Raw genomic sequence first — 24600 nt, 5'->3', positions numbered from 1 at the left:
AGGCATAGGGACACCTTTATTAGTCATGTATTCGGGATTGCAGAGGCAACTCGAAGTACACATGAACACGTCATGTGGAGTAACATGTGGGTCCAACACTGGCACCCCCCTTCAGCAGCACACATGCGTGTTCGCCATGGAACTGGCACACAAGCGTCGGCTAACAGCTAAATACCCACAGCTGCACACGGAGAGCCTGCCATACACCATAGATCCGCTGATGTCGAAGTCCCACACCATGTCAAGCCAATGCTAACCGTATGTGTCCGAGGGCAGGGTCACACACATTGATGCCATCATCACAATCCCCTATCCCATCACTGATGACTGTCAACCAGGCAGACCATCTATTCAGGTGTACACAGCTGCATGTCGTGTCCCATGGGGATGCGACATGGCTGCAGAGGAACCAAACACCGACAGGGGCAGTGTGCACACATCGTGAACAACTGCCACACCCAATACACCCCAGATGCATCCCTTACCCCATGGAGACTTCCAAACGTGTCCGTGCCTGTAACGCTGAGTCAGCCCACGATGTCATGTCCATGAGGAATAGCAGTGCCACAACAATGCAACCAGCAGACGGCATGCGCAGGTACCTGGGGAAGAGAGACACACAAGAAGTCAGCCACAAAAAGCACAGCCACTTGCATGTGCATTTACTCGACACATGTATGGATGACAACATGCTAGGTCACAATTATGAATGGGGAAGTACAACCATCACTGGCACCATCACTCCAGTGACACACCCACACACACCTCTGACTCACATGCCATACATGCAGGTGGAGACACACATCACAACGTATGCCACACGGGGACCAATGCGTGCACACTCAGACACTGGTACTCACCACTAAGCAAAGAAGTCGCGTATGAGCCGAGTCCGGATGTCCTCTTGCGGCTCCACATCCTCCACATCACGAGCCCCATTGCCAAGCCCTTCGTCCTCCACGGGTGGATGGTCCTCGTCATGTTGATTCAGGATGAGTGGCACAGCTCTTTCAACTGCCATGTTGTGCAGCATGCAGCAGACCATGAAGATCTTGCAGACCTTCGCCAGGGCATATGGGAGTGCGCCGCCGGTCTTGTGGAGGCACCTGAATCGGCTCTTCAGCATGCCAAACGTCCTCTCTATCACTCGCCTTGTCCGGCCATGGGCGGTGTTGTAGCGGAGCTGGGCCGGCGTGATGGGGTTGCGGAGAGGTGTCAGCAGCCAAGGCATGTTGGGATAGCCAGCGTCCCCTACATGGGAAGCACATGGTCATCGTTAGAAGTGGTGAAGCGGTCGTGCTGGTAGGCTATACAGAATACAGGACAGACAGACTGTACCCACCAACAACACATGCCCGTTCGTTGCGCAGCTGCATCATCATATCAGGCATCCCGCTACGCCTCATGATGTAGGCATCGTGTGCTGATCCTGGAAAACGAGCACAGACATGTGAAATCACCATGTTGGACTGACACACCACAAGGGCATTGATGGAGTGGTAGTGCTTCCGATTGCGGTACGCCACCTCCCGTGCGTGTGGTGGTACCAAAGCTACATGTGTCCCATCTATGGACCCAATGACATGGGGCATCCCTCCCAGGGCATAGAATCCACGCTTGACCTCAGTCATCTGTTCAAGGGTTGGGAACTTGATGAAGTCATCCAGGTGAATCAACATGGCCTCTAAGAAATCATGCAGCACACCGCTGAACGTGCTCTGGGACATGCCACCAACATGAGCTATGGTATTTTGAAAGGTACCTGTGGCAAGAAAATGTAGGGCAGCCATTACCTTCAGCTGGGGTGTCAGTGCCGTGGGATACCTGTGCTGCGGTTGCAGGTGTGGTGCCAGTCTCGCCGTCAACTCCAGAATCAACGGTTGGGTGAAGCGGTAGAGCCGGATGCTGTCATTCTCCTGCATGGCAGCCAAGTCTGGAATTCTTCGGGCAAGAGGCGGCGCTCTGCAGTAATTTGGAAGTGACAAGGAAGAGTGAGTGCACTACGACAACAACTCATGTGTACTGAGCACATGTTAATCTGTCAATACACACATGATACATAGGGAGTCAGGTATGTGCTACATGGCCAGGACACGTATGGATGCAAGGTGACACTCCTTCCAAGACCCAGCTACACACGGAGATTGAGAACCTCCCCATGCCACGCCATGGGAATAGCTGTGTCCCAGTGCAAGTGAACAGCCAGACGCAACACAGGAGTGACATACGCCCACACATCAGCAGCAGTAGGATGCCGATTGCAGAGACTGGTAGCGGAACACTGGAGCCACAGGTCACATGACATTACACTAGGACAGCCCACACACCTTGCCATGAAGGTGCACATGTCATGACTCACCACACATTCCTTGTGAGGATGCTGACATGTCCTTGTCACGCTACTCCGTGTCCCATGCATACATGTGCACCTCACATCCGATACCACATGTGGCATGGTGTGCGGAACAGTGTGCACTGACAATCTACACACAGACACATGTTGGTTGCTGCAACGGCTGCAGCTTTTGAGGGTGCTCCAACATCAACCTGATGGGAAGCCCCCACACATACATGACATAGTCACATTGTGCACCGTGGGTAGTGACAAGTCAGGTGTCATAACCCCTGTACCGGGCATCAGGGGACACTTCCGTGTGTTGGTGTCCGTGCCATGCCAGTGACGCTCACCCCAAGTGCGCAGTACGACATGCACACATGTCAAAGGAGTCAAGGGCATGCCTGGCACACATCGCACCATCACACAGTACATCTGTACACATCTCATCATACATCTGGTGCCTTCTCGACTCAAGAGTAATGTTCCACATCACAGGCCGTCACACCTGTGCCCCACACATGTAGTGATGCACAGACGAAGCCTCGATGTCAATTAATGGACAAGTATGTCCGCCCTATCCCTACCTGTGTGCCGCCTGTCACCACTGTGATGTGTGAAAACCGCTGTACTGCTGCCAAGAGGGCCTGTGTACGTTCCCATATCACTATGGGAGTGCTGCCGTATGTGTAGCCATCGTGATGGCGAGCGTACAGGCATTTGTACGGTCCGTACCACTACGAGTATGCATACGCCAGGACACCCATAGTGATAGTGAGCGTACATGCGGGCGTACGGACCTACCACTATGGGTGTTCTTGCGTATGCGTACTCGTAGTGGTACGGGCCGTACACATGCATGTACGCTCCCTATCACTACGAGTACGCATACGCGAGGACACCCATAGTGGTACGGGCCGTACACACACATGTACGCTCCCTATCACTATGGGTGTCCTCGCGTATGCGTACTCGTAGTGGTACCGGCCGTACACACGCCTGTACGCTCCCTATCACTACGAGTACACATACGCGAGGACACCCATAGTGGTACGGGCCGTACACACACATGTACGCTCCCTATCACTATGGGTGTCCTCGCGTATGCGTACTCGTAGTGGTACGGGCCGTACACACGCCTGTACGCTCCCTATCACTACGAGTACGCATACGCGAGGACACCCATAGTGGTACGGGCCGTACACACACATGTACGCTCCCTATCACTATGGGTGTCCTCGCGTATGCGTACTCGTAGTGGTACGGGCCGTACACAAGCCTGTACGCTCCCTATCACTACGAGTACGCATACGCGAGGACACCCATAGTGGTACGGGCCGTACACACACATGTACGCTCCCTATCACTATGGGTGTCCTCGCGTATGCGTACTCGTAGTGGTACGGGCCGTACACACGCCTGTACGCTCCCTATCACTACGAGTACGCATACGCGAGGACACTCATAGTGGTACGGGCCGTACACACACATGTACGCTCCCTATCACTATGGGTGTCCTCGCGTATGCGTACTCGTAGTGGTACGGGCCGTACACACGCCTGCACGCTCCCTATCACTACGAGTACGCATACGCGAGGACACCCATAGTGATAGGAAGCGTACAGGCGTGTGTACGGCCCGTACCACAATGGGTGTCCTCGCGTATGCGTACTCGTAGTGATAGGGAGCGTGCAGGCGTGTCTACGGCCCGTACCACTACGAGTACGCATACGCGAGGCCACCCATAGTGAAAGTGAACGTAGTCACGCGTGTACGGGCCGTTGCAATGCATTTGGGGTGCCCTAGGGCCCCGGAACGCACCGTACCTGTGTGTGAAGCTCCACATTACATAGGGGACACATGAGGGACAAGTATTAAGGCCTACATGCATGCTGGTTGTCATGGAGACCAAGTTCTAAATTCGAATTTCTTCTGGAAGGTGAACAGCAGAAGTCAGTTGGAATTAATCTACTTTGTTGCAATGTGTTTGTGGAGCTGACATCATGCAGGAGAATGAAACCGATAGAGTACACACAGACTGCTAGGTTTGAAGGGATTGGTGGAAACATAGGATGCAAATGTGAGTGACCAATCACTCTGTACTCCTGTGCATGAGACAGGGCAGAAAGGCACATATAAGGCAGCCAGGTCCCATGAGGGAGTACTTGCCTGCACATCTTTGAATTCGTCGAGCCAGCTGCTGCTACTGATTCCCTGGAACCATGTCAAGGGCTGTGGAGAGGACACAGCCATTCACCCTGGAGGAGAACATGGCATTGCTGGATGTGATCCTCCCACAGTACCCCATGCTGTATGGGCGACCAGGGTATCAGGTGAGTGCATAGGCCACTGGCACAGACTGTCCCTATGTTGTGACTGTGACTTCTGCCATTGTGTCCTGGTGTGACACACATGCCATGTACTGTTGGGGGTGTCCCAGGGGGGGATGCCTGATGTCTCCCAGCAGTGCCCTGAGACAGGAGGGGTGTGTGCCTATCACTAACAGCAGTGCCCTGAGACAGGAGGGGTGGGTGTGGAGTCCTCCCAGCAGTGCCCTGAGACAGGAGGGGTGTGTGCCTATCACTAACAGCAGTGCCCTGAGACAGGAGGGGTGGGTGTGGAGTCCTCCCAGCAGTGCCCTGAGACAGGAGGGGTGTGTGCCTATCACTAACAGCAGTGCCCTGAGACAGGAGGGGTTGGTGTGGAGTCCTCACAGCAGTGCCCTGAGACAGGAGGGGTGTGTGCCTATCACTAACAGCAGTGCCCTGAGACAGGAGGGGTGGGTGTGGAGTCCTCCCAGCAGTGCCCTGAGACAGGAGGGGTGTGTGCCCATCACTAACAGCAGTGCCCTGAGACAGGAGGGGTGGGTGTGGAGTCCTCCCAGCAGTGCCCTGAGACAGAAGGGGTGTGTGCCTATCACTAACAGCAGTGCCCTGAGACAGGAGGGGTGGGTGTGGAGTCCTCCCAGCAGTGCCCTGAGACAGGAGGGGTGTGTGCCCATCACTAACAGCAGTGCCCTGAGACAGGAGGGGTGGGTGTGGAGTCCTCACAGCAGTGCCCTGAGACAGGAGGGGTGTGTGCCTATCACTAACACCAGTGCCCTGAGACAGGAGGGGTGGGTGTGGAGTCCTCCCAGCAGTGCCCTGAGACAGGAGGGGTGTGTGCCCATCACTAACAGCAGTGCCCTGAGACAGGAGTGGTGGGTGTGATGCACAGTGTGAGCCTTGATCATTGATTGTGACATTGCCATCATTCCACCTGTGTACCCACTATGGCACGTACTGCTTTTTCCCTCACCAGAGGATCATGTCCCTATGACAAAGGTGCAATGCATTGGCTGCATGACATGCCTTGTTGTAACCAGCTAATTTGTTCTCATATGTCTCTCTGTGACATGTGGCTGGTGTATTGATGTGGTGTCACTTGTTCTTCCTCACAGGTAGGCGCCACTGCCAAGGAGCAGATCTGGCTGGCCGCCGTCAGTGCCGTGAGGGGTGTGGATGGTCGGAGGCGGAGCCTGTCCCAGGTGAGGAAACGCTGGCAGGATATCCGGTGCTGGACGCGGAGGATTGCACGGGTCCTGCTGGGGGACTCACCTGTGAGCCACAAGAACCGCGGCCGCCGCCGTCTGAGCCACCTCCACAGGCGTGTGCTGCCGGTGGTCTTTCCAGACTTGGAGAGGCGCTTACAGGTGATGCAGCAGCCGGAAGGGGGTAGGTACATGTGTGGTTGTTGTGTGTCACCGGCATTTGTAAGGGCACAGTAGCATGAATTCACTGCCAGGGTTTAAAGGTGCTGTGCAGAGCCAGTTTGCCCCAGTATAGCGCTGCGCCCCTGCCACCCTTCCCCTCCTTGCAATGTGTTCCCTGGTCTGTGTGTAGTCACTCCTTCACAAGGTAATGTAGGCTGGCGCTTTGTCCACGAGAACTATGCCTGTAGCATCATGTGTGGGGGTGGTGTGTAACAGGTTTTGGGACCTTGGCTGTGCCCTGTCAAGTTCACTGCATGTGGGTTCCATGTCAGTTGGCACTGATGCTGACTCCAGACATGGGAGTTGGTCTCTCATGTGTCATGCCTTACAGCGCGCATGTCCTATGTAGTGGCCTGTGACATGATGTGCATGAGTGTGCGATACGCATAGTGCAGGGATGGTGGCGTGTGTTGCAGTCATTACCATTCAGGAGCATGGAGTTGCGTGGCCACTACTGTCCCCTGGGGCACCTTTTCCTCAGTGTTGTATGTGTCATCAGAAACGTGGACACTCTCAGTGTCTACAGCGTAGGTTGTGCTCTGTGCCATTGTCCCCTGGCACCATGTATATAGACTTGCTATTTTGTACAGGTGTCCACTGTGCAGCCTGACCTGAATGTCCTTCTTCATGCTCACAGTTGCCAGTGCCTGTGTGTCTTGTTATACTCATCTGAGGATGGGCACTGGTACCTCATTATTTGTACAGGCGCACCTTGGCTGTTTGGCGTCCAATCTTGCATTTTGCCTGCCCCTGTGTTTATCACCCAGACTATGAGATGTTGGTGCCACCTGTGTCTCAACAATTTGCCTCGTGTAGGGGGTGGTTGGGGCGGGCAAAGCCTATATGTCAAATCCAGATTTCTACTTGCTGCGTCTGGGCAGTGTGTGATGTTTGTCTGGACACACACGCAAGGTGCAGTGACCGAGTCATGTTGGGCATGTTTTCAGCATTACCTATGCAGCATGTGTCTCAAGTTCATGGATATGGTCCCTGGTCATCGGTATTTTCGCCAACGCTGTGTGGTGCAGATGCAGTGCTGGATTGTCCCCAGGGCCTGGGTGCTATGTCAGACTCCGTTTCCTGTCTTTAGCTATTGTCTCATGCTCTCCATGGTATTTCAGTGGCATGGTGGCTCAACCAACTGTGTGTTTCATGCCCTACATCGGTACCTTGTTTAGTAGATGTTAGGGATCTTCCTTTTCAGGCTATGCAATGTTACCTATGTAGATTGGACTCATGTGACAGATGTGTACAGGTGTCTGATTAATTTCTGTCTCTCCACCCTGCCCACAGCATCGTCGGGGGACACAGAGGGAGACATGGACACAGAAAAGGCGGAGGGACCGAGCACCAGTGCCAGCCGTGACATCGGGGCTGGCACATCGAGTGGGACAGAGGCGGAGGATAGTGCGGCCGAGGACCTGTCGACTGGCACGTCAGAATACGAAGCTGACAGGTCCGAGGAGGATGTCTCCGAGTGGGCGGTGGCTGCACCAGCAGCTGACAGTGGAACAACACCTCGCACCGCCCCCTCAGTTCCCATCAGCCGCCTCCCACTTGCTCGTGTCCCTTCCCAGCGTGCCCGGTCACCGCATGTCTCCTTCATGCCAGGCACCGCACCCCCTGCCCCTGTCTCCACTGCTGCCGCCAATGCTGAGTCTGTGGACATCCAGCGGCAGCTGCAGGTTGGTCAGGCTGCGATCCTTAATGTCCTCCATGCCCACGGCCAAACCCTCACCAACATCGAGGCATACTTGGAGGGCATTCATTCATCGCAGGCTGACCAACGCAACTTGCTGAGGTCCATAGACTCCACACTGACTGCAGCAGTGGGTCTCCTGCAGCGCGACCTCCCCCCACCTACCCCTGCCCCATCCACACTTCCCACTCCCATGCCTGTCCCACGTACACCCAGACGTCGGCATGCACCCACATCAACAGACACAGGCACCACACCAGCAGGGAAGATCCACCGCACTCCTCCTGACACGCACACACAGGGTGAGGTAGGCACACCCACTGGGTCGGGGGGCAAACGTGTGACACGCAGCCATAGTGGGAGTCCGCATTCCACCCAGTCCACTCCCTCCAAATCCCCTCCCCTCAGCTCTCCTGGCCACATCTCCCCCAAGGACTCCTTCATGGCCGCTCTGTCCCTGAGCCCCACAGTGACACCACCACGCAAGCGGTCAAGGAAGTCCTCGGTCAGGGTGGTTGATTCTCCCCCCCTGTCTCCACCCTCCCCCGGTGGCGCTGCGACCCATCCCTCTGACCCCCCCCCTCCTTGGGGCCTGTGGATCCTTCGGGTGCAGGGGATTCCCTGGAGGACCTTGCAAAGGTGTGTAGTGCCATCCTGGCCTCCGCCTTTGGCCCTGCCACACCCCCTGTGGTGGAGTCCTCCATCCCTGCACCCACAACGCCTCCCCTTTGCCCTGATGTCCCTGCGGTGCCTGTTGCTTCCCCCCCATGATGCCCTCACCCCTGTGGAAGACGATGGCATGTAACTGTGCAGGCAAGGTAGGGGACACGCATCCCACTGTGTCCCCCATCCAGCTGAGACTCATTGACTGCCCTATGGGCTTTGTGAATATTGAACTGCCTGCGATCCACGGACATTGTGCTCATGCTGAATAAAGCTTTATTTCTTTTTTCATTATAACACTACTGCTATGCTGGTATTGGTGTTGGTGGGGCTGCTACATGGTTTTGGGTGGTGTTTATGTGTTGGGTGTGTGGGATATGTAGTAGTGTGCTGCTCATTGGGGGGACCCTGGGATCTGTGTGCCATCACAAGGTGTTAGCTAACTTTCTTTGTTCATGTAAGCAGTTACTGCATGGTGCAATTGTCCCAGGGTGTATTCCTTCCTCTGTGTACCCTGATATCTTCCCTGCAGGGTGTTCCCAATGTTTAGCGCAGAGCTGTGTCTACATGAGCTGTGTGTGTGACGGAGCCCTTCTACTTTGGCCATGCATGCAGGGCCATGTCTCCACCTGCAACATTCGTGGCATCCTTGGTGATCACTGTACTTGTGTGTGGAGTCTGTTGACATGAGTTCATGGGGACATGTTCCCTTGTAGGCAGTATGCATGTGGGTACTTCCAGCCTCACACACATGTGTTACACCCCTCATGTCTCAGGGCACTGCTGGGAGCACTCTGTACCCACCCCTCCTGTCTCAGGGCACTGTTGGGAGGACTCCACACCCACCCCTCATGTCTCAGGGCACTGCTGGGAGGACTCTGCACACACACCTCCTATTTCTGGATATGTACGCTTGGAACATACACGGTGGGGGTACGCTCCATGCATTCGAGGTGAGGGTACGAGTCTACTTACACTAGTGTGGTGGGGGTACTGTCCGTACGTCCGCGGGTGAGGGTACGAGTCGTACTTACACTGGTGGGGTGGGGGTAGGCTCCATGCATACGCGGGTGAGGGTACGAGTCGTACTTACACTGGTGGGGTGGGGGTAGGCTCCATGCATACGCGGGTGAGGGTACGAGTCGTACTTACACTGGTGGGGTGGGGGTAGGCTCCATGCATACGGGTGTGGGGGTACGAGTCGTACTTACACTGGTGGGGGTGGGGGTACGGTCCGTACATCTGCGGGTGAGGGTACGAGTCATACTTACACTGGTGTGGTGGGGGTACGGTCCGTACGTCCGCGGGTGAGGGTACGAGTCGTACTTACACTGGTGGGGTGGGGGTACGCTCCATGCATTCGAGGTGAGGGTACGAGTCGTACTTACACTGGTGTGGTGGGGGTACGGTCCGTACGTCCGCGGGTGAGGGTACGAGTCGTACGTACACTGGTGGGGTGGGGGTAGGCTCCATGCATACGCGGGTGAGGGTACGAGTCGTACTTACACTGGTGGGGTGGGGGTACGCTCCATGCATTCGAGGTGAGGGTACGAGTCGTACTTACACTGGTGTGGTGGGGGTACGGTCCGTACGTCCGCGGGTGAGGGTACGAGTCGTACTTACACTGGTGGGGTGGGGGTAGGCTCCATGCATACGCGGGTGAGGGTACGAGTCGTACTTACACTGGTGTGGTGGGGGTACGGTCCGTACGTCCGCGGGTGAGGGTACGAGTCGTACTTACACTGGTGGGGTGGGGGTAGGCTCCATGCATACGCGGGTGAGGGTACGAGTCGTACTTACACTGGTGGGGTGGGGGTACGCTCCATGCATTCGAGGTGAGGGTACGAGTCGTACTTACACTGGTGTGGTGGGGGTACGGTCCGTACGTCCGCGGGTGAGGGTACGAGTCGTACTTACACTGGTGGGGTGGGGGTAGGCTCCATGCATACGCGGGTGAGGGTACGAGTCGTACTTACACTGGTGGGGTGGGGGTAGGCTCCATGCATACGGGGGTGGGGGTACGAGTCGTACTTACACTGGTGGGGGTACGGTCCGTACGTCCGCGGGTGCGGGTACGAGTCGTACTTACACTGGTGGGGTGGGTGTACGCTCCATACGTACGCGGGTGGGGGTAGGGTCCGTACATATCCGTCCCCACGCTATGTGATGCTTGTGCGGGCCGTACCCAGGCCTTTGCCACGTGGGTACGATCCGTCCCGCCATTGTTGGGGTGACGTGGGTGTGGGCGTGGTACGTCTCGTACCCACGCTCTTCAGGCGTGGGTACGGGACGTACCGGTCTGGTTGTGTTGCCGGTTCGCGTGGTGACGGACTTCCGTTGTGGCGGTCGCTGGCTTAGCTGGACACGCCCCCACCCCCTCGTAGTGACCAGGGCATGGGTGTCAGGTATGTCCTGGGCATGTGTGGTGTGTGACTTTGGTGGGGGTTTTGTGGCCTGCCCTGGTCCTGCCACCCCCACCCCACTTTCCCCCCTCCCTTAGTTATTCTGACCTTCTGCGGCGTCTGTGTCGTAACCTGTAGAGGAGGTGGACTGCTATGAGTGCCGGGATGGCACGTAGGTTCGGGTCCATGTCTGTCCGTCGCGTACGGGTCCTCCTTGTTTGCGTCGTCCTGTGTGTCCGTCGCGTACTGGTCCTCCTTGATCGCGTCGTCCTGTGTGTCCGTCGCGTACTGGTACTCCTTGATCGCGTCGTCCTGTCGCGTACTGGTCCTCCTTGTTCGCGTCGTCCTGTCTGTCCGGCGCGTACTGGTGGTCCTTGTTCGCGTCGTCCTGCTTTCCCGGCAGTTTTTGGCAGCCGGAAAATATTCACCGTGCGGGATGACGTCGGTGCGAATCGTGATTCCTGGTTCGTGAATGGCAGGCTGCGAGCGTCCCGACGTCAGGTTGGCGCTTTCCCGGATCGCATTGGTAGGTTTATTTTGTTCGGTCGGGCTTTTTTACGAATCGTATGGAAATGGTGTTCCCGTGCGATTCGTAATTCCTTGTTTGTAAAATTTGACGACCGGGTACGCGTCGGACGGAGATTATGCTCCGTCCGACGGTTCGTACCCGGTTTTTACCGGATCGTGATCGGCACCTAAATGTCTTACTTACAAATGGTTCTACATTCTCTTCCACTTCTTCCTCATTTACTGTGTCCTTTTCTGCACTGTTTTGTTCAGGACCAAAGTAGCAAAACTGAATTTCATCAACAACCTTCTCTACATCTGATACTGACCCACGGAACAGAGCCCTATTCAATTCATCTAACTTTATTGCTGGACTTTTAGCAAAATACAACCGTCTCACAAACTTTCTCATTTCAGTATGATGAACAGCCAGCATTCTAAAATGATGGAAAACACTATTACACACTTTTCTAGATAGACAAGCCAGAGAATGACCCTGCAAACCAGTATTCTCTCTCACTCTGCATGGATCTAGACTTTGAAGCACCTTAAGCTTCTGTTTTACACTTTTTTTTACTATATTCTCTTAGAAACTCACGAAATTTATCAATAGATTCCTGACGCACAGTGCAAATACTACTACAATTCCAAGTGTACACTGGGGCTTTAGGACATCTCCCCATAGCCTCATCCGCCATCACTTGTACCTCATCTCTTGGAACCATTATCTCCTTCTCCATTATGCAACCATTTTTCACTTCGTAAGCACGACCTCTGGTGTCAACTGCATGCAGCAAACTATTATTTTGAAAATAGCTCTCTTCATTAAAAAAAGGTTCACTACTTGAACTATGCATCCATTTTCCTAAAAACACTTTACAAAAGTTTGTTCTGTTCACTACTCTTTTCCTTTTGCTTTGTGATTTCAGTACATTAACCATTTTATCTAATGTACGCATCCTATTCAAAATTAAAATGAATAGTTTCCTTTTTAATTCTAATGCCTTTGCTGCAATGGCTTCAATTTCTTTTTTTCTCTTGTAAAATTTAGCCTTTTGCTTATATTTCTTCACATCCTTTATCAAATTGGACATAACTCTTCTCTGAAACATTTTTCTACGTATCTCTTTAAACGCTGTTTTTCTGTTTAAGTTAATCTTTTTAGTTGCAGAAGGTATATTTGCATTAACTAAATTCTCAATTTTTTCCTGTCCTTTTCTAGTGAAAACATTCTTTCCAGTACAGACATTTTGTACATGTTTTCTTTTTTTTAATATGTTCTTTAAAACATCTTTTGTCTGCTTACCAGAAGATTTTTTCTTTTTCCCAACATGAGCATCTCCAACTAACTTAGGTCCTCCAGTTGTCTTCAAATATAGTTTTTTTTTGTGGTCTTTCTTTACTCTGGATTTTGTAGGCATCTTAAATTTTGTTCACTGCTCTTCAGCAATACCTGAAAAAAACTAAAAAAAAATTCCTTTATTTTATTTAAATATATTACTACATTTTTTATGCTCTTTAGAAATCTTAAAATACTATAAACCCCTTTCCTATAAATGAAAATCACAATAACACCTTCACAAATTAACTATCTAAAAATAATTCCTGTGTGCACACAAAGTCATGCTTTGAAATTAGACAGAAAACAAAATTTCTTTGCCAATTGCAAAGCATACTTTCTACTACTTTTTAGGCAAGTGAAAAGTACTTTTACAGACTGACACATTTTGAATCCACTTTTCAGATTCTTAAAAAAGCACATGTCCAAACTGCTTTTTCAGACCAGCACCATGTGTAACCTGGGTGACTGACTACACTCCAGCAAGGGCAACCAGCCTTAGTGATGCTGAATGTATTTGCATTACTGACTGAAACCTCAAACCCCACTCGCTTGTGAATACTGTGCATGATTCCACAGGGTAAGCAGCTGGGTGTGTGCTAAGAGTCTGCTTCTGCACCAAAAAATGGCTCCCCCTTTCCATCTAATGCAACTGTGAAATCACCAGAGCAATACGCAATAAATCTCTGCCTGTAATTCCTCTTTGCACACAGAGTCATGTTTTCATATTAGTCACAAAACGAAATTTCTTTGCCAATTTGAAAGCCCACTTACTACTCTTTTTTTTGGCAAGTGATAAACACTTTTACAGACTGACACATTTTGAATCCACTTTTTAGATTCTTAAAAAAGCACATGTCCAAACTGCTTTTTCAGACCAGCACCATGTGTAACCTGGGTGACTGACTACACTCCAGCAAGGGCAACCAGCCTTAGTGATGCTGAATGTATTTGCATTACTGACTGAAACCTCAAACCCCACTCGCTTGTGAATACTGTGCATGATTCCACAGGGTAAGCAGCTGGGTGTGTGCTAAGAGTCTGCTTCTGCACCAAAAAAAGGCTCCCCCTTTCCATCTAATGCAACTGTGAAATCACCAGAGCAATACGCAATAAATCTCTGCCTGTAATTCCCCTTTGCACACAGAGTCATGTTTTCATATTAGTCACAAAACGAAATTTCTTTGCCAATTTGAAAGCACACTTACTACTCTTTTTTTTGGCAAGTGATAAACACTTTTACAGACTGACACATTATGAATCCACTTTTCAGATTCTTAAAAAAAGCACATGTCCAAACTGCTTTTTCAGACCAGCACCATGTGTAACCTGGGTGACTGACTACACTCCAGCAAGGGCAACCAGCCTTAGTGATGCTGAATGTATTTGCATTACTGACTGAAACCTCAAACCCCACTCGCTTGTGAATACTGTGCATGATTCCACAGGGTAAGCAGCTGGGTGTGTGCTAAGAGTCTGCTTCTGCACCAAAAAATGGCTCCCCCTTTCCATCTAATGCAAGTGTGAAATCACCAGAGCAATACGCAATAAATCTCTGCCTGTAATTCCTTTTTGCACACAAAGTCATGTTTTCATATTAGTCACAAAACGAAATTTCTTTGCCAATTTGAAAGCACACTTACTATTCTTTTTTTTGGCAAGTGATAAACACTTTTACAGACTGACACATTTTGAATCCACTTTTCAGATTCTTAAAAAAGCACATGTCCAAACTACTTTTTCAGACCAGCACCATGTGTAACCTGGGTGACTGACTACACTCCAGCAAGGGCAACCAGCCTTAGTGATGCTGAATGTATTTGCATTACTGACTGAAACCTCAAACCCCACTCGCTTGTGAATACTGTGCATGATTCCACAGGGTAAGCAGCTGGGTGTGTGCTAAGAGTCTGCTTCTGCACCAAAAAATGGCTCCCCCTTTCCATCTAATGCAACTGTGAAATCACCAGAGCAATACGCAATAAATCTCTGCCTGTAATTCCTTTTTCCACACAGAGTCATGTTTTCATATTAGTCACAAAACGAAATTTCTTTGCCAATTTGAAAGCACACTTACTACTCTTTTTTTTGGCAAGTGATAAACACTTTTACAGACTGACACATTTTGAATCCACTTTTCAGATTCTTAAAAAAGCACATGTCCAAACTGCTTTTTCAGACCAGCACCATGTGTAACCTGGGTGACTGACTACACTCCAGCAAGGGCAACCAGCCTTAGTGATGCTGAATGTATTTGCATTACTGACTGAAACCTCAAACCCCACTCGCTTGTGAATACTGTGCATGATTCCACAGGGTAAGCAGCTGGGTGTGTGCTAAGAGTCTGCTTCTGCACCAAAAAATGGCTCCCCCTTTCCATCTAATGCAACTGTGAAATCACCAGAGCAATACGCAATAAATCTCTGCCTGTAATTCCTTTTTGCACACAGAGTCATGTTTTCATATTAGTCACAAAACGAAATTTCTTTGCCAATTTGAAAGCACACTTACTACTCTTTTTTTTGGCAAGTGATAAACACTTTTACAGACTGACACATTTTGAATCCACTTTTCAGATTCTTAAAAAAGCACATGTCCAAACTGCTTTTTCAGACCAGCACCATGTGTAACCTGGGTGACTGACTACACTCCAGCAAGGGCAACCAGCCTTAGTGATGCTGATATATTTGCATTACTGACTGAAACCTCAAACCCCACTCGCTTGTGAATACTGTGCATGATTCCACAGGGTAAGCAGCTGGGTGTGGGCTAAGAGTCTGCTTCTGCACCAAAAAATGGCTCCCCCTTTCCATCTAATGCAACTGTGAAATCACCAGAGCAATACGCAATACATCTCTGCCTGTAATTCCTTTTTGCACACAGAGTCATGTTTTCATATTAGTCACAAAACGAAATTTCTTTGCCAATTTGAAAGCACACTTACTACTCTTTTTTTTGGCAAGTGATAAACACTTTTACAGACTGACACATTTTGAATCCACTTTTCAGATTCTTAAAAAAGCACATGTCCAAACTGCTTTTTCAGACCAGCACCATGTGTAACCTGGGTGACTGACTACACTCCAGCAAGGGCAACCAGCCTTAGTGATGCTGAATGTATTTGCATTACTGACTGAAACCTCAAACCCCACTCGCTTGTGAATACTGTGCATGATTCCACAGGGTAAGCAGCTGGGTGTGTGCTAAGAGTCTGCTTCTGCACCAAAAAATGGCTCCCCCTTTCCATCTAATGCAACTGTGAAATCACCAGAGCAATACGCAATAAATCTCTGCCTGTAATTCCTTTTTGCACACAGAGTCATGTTTTCATATTAGTCACAAAACGAAATTTCTTTGCCAATTTGAAAGCACACTTACTACTCTTTTTTTTGGCAAGTGATAAACACTTTTACAGACTGACACATTTTGAATCCACTTTTCAGATTCTTAAAAAAGCACATGTCCAAACTGCTTTTTCAGACCAGCACCATGTGTAACCTGGGTGACTGCCTACACTACAGCAAGGGCAACCAGCCTTACTGATGCTGTATGTATTTGCATTACTGACTGAAACCTCAAACCCCACTCGCTTGTGAATACTGTGCATGATTCCACAGGGTAAGCAGCTGGGTGTGTGCTAAGAGTCTGCTTCTGCACCAAAAAATGGCTCCCCCTTTCCATCTAATGCAACTGTGAAATCACCAGAGCAATACGCAATAAATCTCTGCCTGTAATTCCTTTTTGCACACAGAGTCATGTTTTCATATTAGTCACAAAACGAAATTTCTTTGCCAATTTGAAAGCACACTTACTACTCTTTTTTTTGGCAAGTGATAAACACTTTTACAGACTGACACATTTTGAATCCACTTTTCAGATTCTTAAAAAAGCACATGTCCAAACTGCTTTTTCAGACCAGCACCATGTGTAACCTGGGTGAGGGCAACCAGCCTTACTGATGCTGTATGTATTTGCATTACTGAGTGCAACTTCAAACCCTAAAAGTATTCCTTATTTATACCAGTACACCTTAATTTATCGTGAAAACATAGTCCATAATATTTTACATGTTCCTCACATTTAAATTTCTCCCAAAACAGAAAATGATAAACACAACTTCAACAAAAGGAATTCCATTTCTATTATTCATTTCTTAATTTACCATATACATCCCCTCTCAAACTCTAAACTCACCTTTAAAATTAGTTAGTTGTGAAAGAAATGTGGCACTCAAACAGCAGATTATCAGAGCCAGTATCTCTGTTCTTTACACCTCTCTCCTCTCAGCAGAACCAGATAATGGCAAACTTTCTCTCTCTTTTTCCACACATATACATGTTAATTTCAAATCTCAGTGCTTCCCCCTTTTTTTCAAATGTAATCACACATTTCTATTGGTTGAAAACCAACCCTTTTCCAAAAGTACCCTTCCCCCAACTTGACTTCTGCCTAGTACCCTTCCCCCAACTTGACTTCTGCCTGCTACCATAGCAACAGCTCATGGAACACTGCTTTGTTGAGTTAGGTCAGAAGTTCACCAAACAATGTTTCAATTCCACAGAGCAAGAGTGCTTGACTTTTCAAACCTAACAGCAAATCCATAGTACTGCTCTTTGGTAACACATTTTTCTGTACCAATACAAAACATGCTTCTATTAATTTACACATACAGCCTAGTTTTTATTCTAGAATGGTATGAAACAGCCAATCAGTTCTTTTTTTTTATAAAAAAAATATGTATGCCTCCATTTCCAAACTGTCTTTCATTTCTTTTTACCATTCTACTGAATTACACCTCCTGAGTGCATCCAGTTCTCCTTTGAAGATGTTCACAGTGTGGATTGTAGGGCACAGCTATGTCTTCTGGAGTGAAAAGTATGCAGAGAAAACAGATATGGTGAGAGACCTTGCTTTGCCAAATGTAGACATTAAATGGATTGGTCAGAGAGGGTTAAAGTGGCACCAATTGATGTCATTGGTGAAATCCTTCATGCAAATCCAACACCCTGACCTCATAATAGTGCACTGTGGTGGCAATGACCTAGGCACTTTGACTGGGGTAGGTCTGGAAATGCTTATGAAGGACACCTTTGCACAACTGTTTTCACTTTTCCCTAAAACTGCCTTTGTGTTTTCTAACATATGCCAAAGGCAAAAATGGAACTGGTCCAATCATTTCTGTCCGCAGATTGACAAAGCAAGAAAGCACGTCAACAAATCTGTTTCTGCTTTCCTCCGTGACTATGGTATGGGTTCCATTTACCACAACAACTTGCGTTACGACATGCAAGACATTTATAGAGGAGATGGTGTGCACTTCACTGATGAAGGGAACAGAGTATTCCTCTTGAACCTTAGACTCTGCATCGGTACTTACTTGTAGGTACCACTAAAAAATCACTTCATAAACACAACGGCTCTTTTTAGAGCCCCCTAATATCTAAACTCTTAAATCTGCATTTCATTTCTTTTATTTTATTTTTTTTCTACCGTACGCGTACGTTGAGCTTACCGTACGCGTACCCCGCGATTTTTTTTAAAATCAATAAATGTTTTCTTTGTACTTTTCTGTCCTTCTTTGACCCCCTTACAAATGTTAGGGGGTCTGTAACTCTCTCCCTTGCCCCCTTTTCAAGATATCACTCTTTTTTTTCTGAGTGAAACACACGAAATGGCGGCCGCCGCTTCCTGGTTTCGACCGATTCGAATGTTTACTAAGATCTAACAACCAATCAGAATCGCGCTCGCGCACGCCACCGTACGCGTACGGTAAGCGCACCGTAAGCGCACCGTACGCTGGCTCAGATATATATATTGATTTAAAGGCTATTTTCTCAGAATCTACTGAACAGATTTACACCAAACCTACAAAAGGCACTTCCTTGACCTGAGGACTACCTCTCTGCCAAATTTCAAGTAATTCTGTTCAGCCGTTCGGGCTGTAGCTGTGTCTAAAGGTCCTACGGAAAAATGCATGGGAAAAACGCGTTTTGGGACCCCCCTTTTATCTCAGCCCCCGCTTGACGAATCCCCCCGAGACTTTCAGGGTAGGAGCGGAGCGTAGCGCCCCACCTATTTTGAAAAATTCGCGAGGATTCGTCAACCGGCGCCAAAGTTATTCAAAATAGAATGTTGCGGGTTTCCTATGGAAACGTGGTCCTAACTATAACTACCTACTGGCGACCGCCAGTAGGTAATATATAGAAACCACAGAGCCCAACTTCGTCTTGTTTCCATGAAGACATTTATTCATCTGAATGCGTGGCAGCGTTTAAACACTTCTCTACTCCTACGCATTTCGGCGTCATGCCTTTATCACAGGTGAGTGTTATATTTAAATTTAAAGTCCCAGTGGCGATTTGTAGCCCCAGTGGTCACATGGCCCTCTTAATAACTTCGGGCCCCAGAATGCACTAAAGCTGTTGCAGTACGATATGGCAAAAGTTCAATATATGCTGAATAGTGTTATTTCTGCTGCCAAAGTCTCGTATATATTCTTTGTCTTTATAGTGCACCCTTAAAATGAAAAGCATAGTGCTGGTAGCTGCCACGCTCAAAGTACATACTTGGAATGCGAAGTTGCTAAAGGGAGGGTGTCGCCTCCCTCATCTCCCTTTCTCTTTCAGTCTCACAATACGAAATTGCCGTGGAAATCCTTAGGCTGGTGCGAGTAGAAAAAGCGGGTTATGCCCCCTCCATTTGATGCTTGCACAGAGGCTCCAGTTTACTGGGGGCTCCCAACCCTGCAGGGCGGGCTCTCAAAAAGACAGGACTGGAGAATCCTGCTCAAATCAATGAAGAAACTACAGAGCCCAACTTCGTCTTGTCTCCATGAAGACATTTATTCATCTGAATGCGTGGCAGCGTTTAAACACTTCTCTACTCCTACGCGTTTCGGCATCATGCCTTTATCACAGGTGAGTGTTATGTTATATATAGTACGATATGGCAAAAGTTCAATATATGCTGAATAGCGTTATTTCTGCTGCCAAAGTCTCGTATATATTCTTTGTCTTTATAGTGCACCCTTAAAATGAAAAGCATAGTGGAGCCTCTGTGCAAGCATCAAATGGAGGGGGCATGACCCGCATTTTCTACTCGCACCAGCCTAAGGATTTCCACGGCAAATTTCGTATTGTGAGACTGAAAGAGAAAGGGAGATGAGGGAGGCGACACCCTCCCTTTAGCAACTTCGCATTCCAAGTATGTACTTTGAGCGTGGCAGCTACCAGCACTATGCTTTTCATTTTAAGGGTGCACTATAAAGACAAAGAATATATACGAGACTTTGGCAGCAGAAATAACGCTATTCAGCATATATTGAACTTTTGCCATATTGTACTGCAACAGCTTTAGTGCATTCTGGGGCCCGAAGTTATTAACAGGGCCATGTGACCACTGGGGCTACAAATCGCCACTGGGACTTTAAATTTAAATATAACACTCACCTGTGATAAAGGCATGACGCCGAAACGCGTAGGAGTAGAGAAGTGTTTAAACGCTGCCACGCATTCAGATGACTAAATGTCTTCATGGAAACAAGACGAAGTTGGGCTCTGTGGTTTCTTCGTTGATTTGAGCAGGATTCTCCAGGCCTGTCTTTTTGAGAGCCCGCCCTGCAGGGTTGGGGGCTGCCAGTAAACTGGAGCCTCTGTGCAAGCATATATATATATAAGTATAAACTATATGTTCTTTTGAAGTTAATCCTTAAGTGAGCAAGAGAGAAAAGTCGTAAGACAAGTAAATGGGATATATATTTCCCAAAGCCTTTAGTTGTGTCCGGTTCAAAAATCGAAATCATCCACACAGACACTAATACACCCACTCATTTTTCGATACACCTTGCCATATATATATATATATATATATATATATATATATATATATATATATATATATATATATATATATATATATATATTACCTACTGGCGGTCGCCAGTAGGTAGTTATAGTTAGGACCACGTTTCCATAGGAAATCCGCAACATTCTATTTTGAATAACTTTGGCGCCGGTTGACGAATCCTCGCGAATTTTTCAAAATAGGTGGGGCGCTACGCTCCGCTCCTACCCTGAAAGTCTCGGGGGGGATTCGTCAAGCGGGGGCTGAGATAAAAGGGGGGTCCCAAAACGCGTTTTTCCCATGCATTTTTCCATAGGACCTTTAGACACAGCTACAGCCCGAACGGCTGAACAGAATTACTTGAAATTTGGCAGAGAGGTAGTCCTCAGGTCAAGGAAGTGCCTTTTGTAGGTTTGGTGTAAATCTGTTCAGTAGATTCTGAGAAAATAGCCTTTAAATCAATATATATATCTGAGCCAGCGTACGGTGCGCTTACGGTGCGCTTACCGTACGCGTACGGTGGCGTGCGCGAGCGCGATTCTGATTGGCCCTTAGATCTTAGTAAACATTCGAATCGGTCGAAACCAGGAAGCGGCGGCCGCCATTTTCTCTCTCGCACTCTGACAGGGGGTTGAAAAACCAAGTGCAAAAACATGTAAAGGGGCTGTTTACACAGCTCCCAAGCACCTAGCCATGTCGAGGGAGTCCCCAACGATCCCCCAAGTGAAAAAAGGCAATTTTAATTTTTTCGAAAATTTCGCCGATTACGCTTACCGTACGCGTACGGTAAGAAATAATAAAAAAAAAAAAATATCCACATTCTCCCCACCCCGTGTGCAAAAGGTGCCCGAAGTGCACCTTTTGTGCATGGCTTTTTAGAGCTAAACAAAACATATATTTTACCTGTCACAACGATGCTCATCATATGTCCTCCATGTGCGCACGGTGCGCGAAGCGCATCGTGCGTTCATGGCCCATCTAGCGTAACGTGGGCACGCGGTGCGCGAAGCGCACCGTGCGCGCACGGAACGAACTGCGTTAAGTGGGCGCGCACGCCACAAATGGCGTAAAGTAACTTAGCATTTAAAAAACCGTACAAATTCACTGAAAAAACCATAGGTTTCACACACGTTATAGTTAGGAATTAGCATTTAAAAAACCTTGCAAATTCACTGAAAAAACCATAGGTTTCACACATGTTATAGTTAGCTGGACATTTTACTGATAAAAAACCAATGAAATTCCCCCGTTATAGTTACTGTAGGCAACTATAACTCACGCGACCGTAATCCTCTGCTGATGACATATGTGTCTTTATGAAAAAAAAATATTTGTAATATATGTATAGCTAAAATTTAATGGAAGAAGACATGGGCAAATAAGTGTCTAAATACAGTATTAGCATCAGCAGAGGATTGCGGTCGCGTGAGTTATAGTTGCCTACAGTAACTATAACGGGGGAATTTCATTGGTTTTTTATCAGTAAAATGTCCAGCTAACTATAACATGTGTGAAACCTATGGTTTTTTCAGTGAATTTGCAAGGTTTTTTAAATGCTAATTCCTAACTATAACGTGTGTGAAACCTATGGTTTTTTCAGTGAATATATATATATATATATATATATATATATATATATATATATATATATATATATATATATATATATATATATGTATTACCTACTGGCGGTCGCCAGTAGGTAGTTATAGTTAGGACCACGTTTCCATAGGAAATCCGCAACATTCTATTTTGAATAACTTTGGCGCCGGTCGACGAATCCTCGCGAATTTTTCAAAATAGGTGGGGCGCTACGCTCCGCTCCTACCCTAAAAGTCTCGGGGGGATTCGTCAAGCGGGGGCTGAGATAAAAGGGGGGTCCCAAAATGCGTTTTTCCCATGCATTTTTCCATAGGACCTTTAGACACAGCTACAGCCCGAACGGCTGAACAGAATTACTTGAAATTTGGCAGAGAGGTAGTCCTCAGGTCAAGGAAGTGCCTTTTGTAGGTTTGGTGTAAATCTGTTCAGTAGATTCTGAGAAAATAGCCTTTAAATCAATATATATATCTGAGCCAGCTTACGGTGCGCTTACGGTGCGCTTACCGTACGCGTACGGTGGCGTGCGCGAGCGCGATTCTGAGTGGCTGTTAGATCTTAGTAAACATTCGAATCGGTCGAAACCAGGAAGCGGCGGCCGCCATTTCGTGTGTTTCACTCAGAAAAAAAAGGGTGATATCTTGAAAAGGGGGCAAGGGAGAGAGTTACAGACCCCCTAACATTTGTAAGGGGGTCAAAGAAGGACAGAAAAGTACAAAGAAAACATTTATTGATTTTAAAAAAAATCGCGGGGTACGCGTACGGTAAGCTCAACGTACGCGTACGGTAGAAAAAAAATTAAAAAAAGAAATGAAATGCAGATTTAAGAGTTTAGATATTAGGGGGCTCTAAAAAGAGCCGTTGTGTTTATGAAGTGATTTGATTTTTTAGTGGTACCTACAAGTAAGTACCGATGCAGAGTCTAAGGTTCAAGAGGAAGACTCTGTTTCCTTCATCATTGAAGTGCACACCATCTCCTCTATAAATGTCTTGCATGTCGTAACGCAAGTTGTTGTGGTAAATGGAACCCATACCATAGTCACGGAGGAAAGCAGAAACAGATTTGTTGACGTGCTTTCTTGCTTTGTCAATCTGCGGACAGAAATGATTGGACTAGTTCCATTTTTGCCTTTGGCATATGTTAGAAAACACAAAGGCAGTTTTAGGGAAAAGTGAAAACAGTTGTGCAAAGGTGTCCTTCATAAGCATTTCCAGACCTACTCCAGTCAAAGTGCCTAGGTCATTGCCACCACAGTGCACTATTATGAGGTCAGGGTGTTGGATTTGCATGAAGGATTTCACCAATGGCATCAATTGGTGCCACTTTAACCCTCTCTGACCAATCCATTTAATGTCTACATTTGGCAAAGCAAGGTCTCTCACCATATCTGTTTTCTCTGCATACTTTTCACTCCAGAAGACATAGCTGTGCCCTACAATCCACACTGTGAACATCTTCAAAGGAGAACTGGATGCACTCAGGAGGTGTAATTCAGTAGAATGGTAAAAAGAAATGAAAGACAGTTTGGAAATGGAGGCATACATATTTTTTTTATAAAAAAAAGAACTGATTGGCTGTTTCATACCATTCTAGAATAAAAACTAGGCTGTATGTGTAAATTAATAGAAGCATGTTTTGTATTGGTACAGAAAAATGTGTTACCAAAGAACAGTACTATGGATTTGCTGTTAGGTTTGAAAAGTCAAGCACTCTTGCTCTGTGGAATTGAAACATTGTTTGGTGAACTTCTGACCTAACTCCACACAGCAGTGTTCCATGAGCTGTTGCTATGGTAGCAGGCAGAAGTCAAGTTGGGGGAAGGGTACTAGGCAGAAGTCAAGTTGGGGGAAGGGTACTTTTGGAAAAGGGTTGGTTTTCAACCAATAGAAATGTGTGATTACATTTGAAAAAAAGGGGGAAGCACTGAGATTTGAAATTAACATGTATATGTGTGGAAAAAGAGAGGGAAAGTTTGCCATTATCTGGTTCTGCTGAGAGGAGAGAGGTGTAAAGAACAGAGATCCTGGCTCTGATAATCTGCTGTTTGAGTGCCACATTTCTTTCACAACTAACTCATTTGAGAGGGGATGTATATGGTAAATTAAGAAATGAATAATAGAAATGGAATTCCTTTTGTTGAAGTTGTGTTTATCATTTTCTGTTTTGGGAGAAATTTAAATGTGAGGAACATGTAAAATAATATGGACTATGTTTTCACGATAAATTAAGGTGTACTGGTAAAAATAAGGAATACTTTAAGGGTTTGAGGTTGCACTCAGTAATGCAAATACATACAGCATCAGTAAGGCTGGTTGCCCTTGCTGGAGTGTAGGCAGTCACCCAGGTTACAAATGGTGCTGGTTTGAAAAAGCAGTTTGGACATGTGCTGTTTTCAGAATCTGAAAAGTGGATTCAAGATGTGTCAGTCTGTAAAAGTGTTTATCACTTGCCCAAAAAAAGAA

This window comes from Triturus cristatus, chromosome 6, assembly GCF_964204655.1.
Source record: "Triturus cristatus chromosome 6, aTriCri1.1, whole genome shotgun sequence".
Lineage (NCBI taxonomy): Eukaryota > Metazoa > Chordata > Amphibia > Caudata > Salamandridae > Triturus > Triturus cristatus.
The sequence above is the reverse complement of the archived record's forward strand: the minus strand, read 5'-3'. Positions refer to the sequence as shown.